A 4,908-nucleotide genomic window follows, 5' to 3' on the forward strand; every position below is an offset into this window, starting at 1 on the left:
AAATAAAATACTTTTTTAAAGAGGAGAAGAGAGAGAAAGCTTTAAATTTTTTTTTTTTTTTTTAAGATATAGCTACAATGCGCTCTCAAAAATGAGAGTGCACTATAGCAAGATTGTAAATTTTATAGCATATATAAGTTTTGATAGAGTGGGTTTTTTGAGTTTCAGATGCTAAAAAATAGTATTTAGCATTCTTGATGAGAATGCTCTTATGCCCCTAGACGTGTCACAACCGTTATGATTGTTTTATACGTAGATGCATGTGTTTTAATTGACTTTAAGATCGACGATCTCCTGTCAGATCTTTAATGATTAACCCTTGATGATGGTCAGTTAGCTTTTAGAACATTCAAGCAATCCTGATTTTCGGTTAGAGTTCTACAAACTCTGAAATTTTCCTGAAAATGATACACAAGTAATTGTTATTGCATGTGTCTCTCTATAGCTTGTGAAATCGTAAGATTACATCTTGAAGTTCTCGAACAATGGACCATTTAGATATAGAAAATTTCCTAAATTTATTTTTCAAAATGGAAAATATTAAAAAATGTATCAATTTTATAATAAGAAATTTACAATTACAGTCTTAGCACAAAAAACAGCAACACTGTACCATTTAATGTTTAGTTCTAAAAAATAAGAGAAATGATATATCTACAACATTTTTACAACAAATCCTAAGTGGAAGGTTGTTACTGGTTGTTATTGTTGGGGCAAAAAAGTAATCTTAGTGTTAGTTTCAAATTTGAACCGATAACAACTAACCACCTGTAATTTATTGTAAAATTGTTGTAGATGTAGCATCTCTCAAAAAATAATATTATAGACATAACAAATTTTACAATGTTTTTCATAACATTTAAAGCAATAGATTATAATTAATGCAATACTTTTTTTTTTACATTGGACTATTATTAATAACGGCTGTATTGTACCTTAATAATTATGAAAGTTGTGTATCTAGATCTATTGATTTATTAAGTTAATATGCATTGCACTATATCAACGATATTAATAATTGATCTCTAATTACCATCGGGGGTATGGTTTGATGGTATGAGTTTTCAAATTATTTCTATTATTAAGTAGTTCAAGAAATAGTCTTAACAAGACCCTAGTAGTACACGTAATATTATTTATTGCCGTTATGTAACATAAAGTCAATGAGTCCATACTGGAGACTCTTTTTTCATTCACAAAAAAAATAAATAAATAAATAACAATTGATCTCTAATTGTTTGATGCATATGATCAGGAGCCATGCAGAGATGTTGAAACGGTTCAAAGTATGGCCATACAAGGAAGGAGAGTTGCCCATTTTTCACAGGGGGCCAATGACCAACATATACTCAACTGAAGGGCAATTCATGGATGAATTGGAAAGTGGGGAGAGTCCTTTTTTAGCTAAGGACCCGAATGAGGGCGCTGCATTTTATATTCCCGTTAGTATTACCAATATCATTGAATTCGTGTACAAGCCTCGCATCATATATACTAGTAAACCTCTACAAAAGGTTGTCAAGGACTACATGGAAGTCATATCAAAGAAACACCCGTATTGGAACAGAAGCGATGGAGCTGACCATTTTATGGTTTCTTGTCATGACTGGGTATGGCATTCATTTTCTGCTTTACATTGGAGGGAGTCATATTAGCCATGCATTCATTGGATTTCTTTAAGAAGTTTGAATAGGAGAAAGATATCATTAAAAATTACACAATTCTTAAAGAGTAAAGTGCATCATGTATTGTCTATGTTTCCATGCTACACAAACTTGTGCAATTACTTTGTTAACTTTATTTTGCACTCTACCATTTAGAGTTACTTTAGGAATGCTGCTGCTTAAGGTGTGAATTATAATAATTGGTTGAAGATATAACACTAACTATATTCCTCCTTGTGATATCTCAGGGACCAAAAATTTCATTTGATGACCGTAAGTTTTACAAACACTTCATTAGAGTTCTATGCAATGCCAACACTACTGAAGGCTTCGATCCGGCGAGAGATGCCTCCTTACCTGAAGTTAAAATTGCATCTGAAAACCTGAATCCTCCAAGCTTCAGCCAGCCCCTAAACAATCGTTCAATTTTAGCCTTTTTCGCCGGTCGCGAGCACGGGTTTGTAAGGAAAATACTACTTAGGTACTGGAAAGACAATGACCCAGATATCCAAGTGCATGAGTATCTCCCTAAAAACTTAAATTACTTCGAGTTAATGGGTCAAAGCAAGTTTTGCCTGTGCCCTAGTGGGTATGAAGTTGCAAGCCCTAGAGTTGTTGAGTCTATTTTTGCAGAATGTGTCCCCGTGCTAATATCCGATGGTTATGTGCCACCATCTAGTGATGTTCTTGATTGGAGCCAATTTTCTATTCAAATTCCAGTTGCAAAGACCAGAAATCAAGAAAATTTTGCAAGGAATTTCGGAGGATGAGTTTTTAGAGAAGCGAAAGCGGATTATCCAGGTGCATCGACATTTTGTGATCAATAGGCCTGCTAAACCATATGATTTATTGCACATGGTGATGCATTCAGTGTGGCTCAGGAGGCTAAACATAAGGCTGCCACTGTATAATGCTTCAATTAATTAAGGTTGTACACTTTAATGAAATCATATCCTCCATTGAAATGGTCTCAAGATTTCTTTTCATCAACTAGAATAAAAACTCTTCCAAAGCATAAGCATCAAGTATATTTCATTCCACATCTTATATAATGCCATGTATTTTTAATACACACCATGCCGGATTCTCTTATTCTGATTAAACAGCATGTAAAAGCAAATTTTTATGACACTATATAAAGGCAGGCAATGGAAACATGCTGCATTATTCAAGGTGTGATGGGATCCATATATAGTTATGTGTTTTAACATAATTAGGGTCTGATTGGTAGGAGGATTTTTGTTTTTATTTTCAAAACAATATAAAAATGATTTTCAAAAAATTGAACTTGAAACTGGTTTTCAGATAATAATTTTTATATTTTACGTGTTTGGCTCCCACTTTTAAGAACAATTTTCAAAATACTAAAAACAAAAATAATTGTTTGGGAGACCATTTCTATTTTTGAGATTTTAAAAAAATATATATTTACAAAAAGTAACGTGTAGCATCTATAAATTATTTTTTTTTTTTGTGGATAATGATAAAGGAATAGAGCTCATCATTTTTTTTTAATAATAAGTTTCAAATCTGAAGTGTGAGAATTCTTTTTGTGATAAAGATAAACTCCTAAATTTAAGAGATAAAAAAGTTTGGACAAATATGTGGGGTCCATTGTTTTCAATTTATTTACAACTATGTCATTAAAAATATTTTCTGTATCTTGAAAACACCCTTTAAGCCGTTTTCAAAATCCTGTTTTAAATCAAGAAAATATGATATAGTTTTTTGAAAACTGTATTTAGAAAATATTAGCCAAACAATAAATTCAAGTGTGAGACCCACCAATTTTGGATTGCAAAACAAAAAACTATATTTAAATAATCTTACCAAACAGCCCCTTAGCTTTTGCTAATATACTTTTTAAAGACCATTCTCATCCAACAGAATCTAAATACTTAGAAAGTCTTAATATAACAACATCCTCAGCTGGGCAAGAATAAGAAATTGATAAATGATAAAGCATAGTTTGAAGCTTGAATACTTTAACGGTTCATTTGGTTAGAGGGGTGGAAAAGTAGGAAGATAGAAAATAGTGGGAGGATAGAAAATATTTTAATTTGCCCCTTCTTTGTTTGGTTGGGAGTGGAAAAGAGAAGGAATGGAAAAAGTGAGTTTGTACAAATTTACACATATACCCTTATTAAAAAATGATGCCCAATTAAAACCAAAAAAGTGATAAACAACTAAAAAAAATCAATCACCTAAATTTATTAAAAAAATAAAAAGCAATTCCAAAAAAAAAAAAAAAAAAAAAAAAAAAAAAACAAAACAAAACGCACACAAACACACAAAAGAAAGCAAAAGAAATTAAAAAAAAAAAAGGAATATGAGCACTGGACAAGCCTGCCCAATTAAAAAAAGAAAGAAGCTGAAGAAAACACAAAAGAAAGCAAAAGAAAGAAAAGAAAAGAAAAGAATATGAGCACTGGACAAGCCTGTTCAATAAAAAAAAAATAAAAAAAGTAGAAGAAGCAACGTCCGGAGGAAGAAAAAAAAGTGTGAAGAAGAGGGTATTTTTGTCTAAATTTGATGTCCAATTTCTCCCTTCAGTTTTCTGTCCATTTTGGGGAGAAAATTTTTTGGTGGACCTGAAAAGAAAACACATGAGTCCCACCATTTATTTTCCTTCCTCCCTACCCAACCAAACACACTACAAAAAAGTTTTTTTTTTTTTTTTTTTTTCCAAAGTTTTTCATCCACCCTATTTCACCTCCAAACAAACAAACCCTAAGAGAGGGAAGAACAAGAAAAAAAAAAAAAAAAAATGCAGCTATGGTGGCTGTCAAAACATAACTAGTAAAATAACACCAATTTTTTTAATACGAAGGATACGTACAAACAAATTAATCTAAGCCAACTGCTAAAATCAGACTACTATAATCAATAGTTCAAATACTCTACATACCCTGATACCCATTCAAATTTTTGGTTATCCAGTTCAATCTTACATAAGCTATAATAATATTGCATATTAGAAAATAGATTTTGCAGTCATTTTAACACTAAAGTATTGACATAGATCATGTCATTTGTAAATTGAATTCAGCTTTTGATCCTTAAACGCCAAGAGCCTTTAAATATTTCCTACAAAGACGTCCAGAATCTCTTTCCTCATTGTAAGTAACTATTGAATTTATCAAAAAAAAAAAAAAAAACCTTTAGATCTTCAAACAATTAATACCAGAAAAAGACACTTGTATGCCTAACCGTAGCTCTTCCCAACAATTATCAGTATTTTAGG

General features: G+C 31.4%; 1 pseudogene; it reads left to right on the top strand.

Annotated features, from left to right (window-relative positions):
* Nucleotides 1–1,255: 1,255 nt before the first annotated feature.
* On the top strand, nucleotides 1,256–2,591 carry LOC115961060 (annotated as a pseudogene).
* Nucleotides 2,592–4,908: the final 2,317 nt, after the last annotated feature.

This window comes from Quercus lobata, chromosome 2, assembly GCF_001633185.2.
Source record: "Quercus lobata isolate SW786 chromosome 2, ValleyOak3.0 Primary Assembly, whole genome shotgun sequence".
Lineage (NCBI taxonomy): Eukaryota > Viridiplantae > Streptophyta > Magnoliopsida > Fagales > Fagaceae > Quercus > Quercus lobata.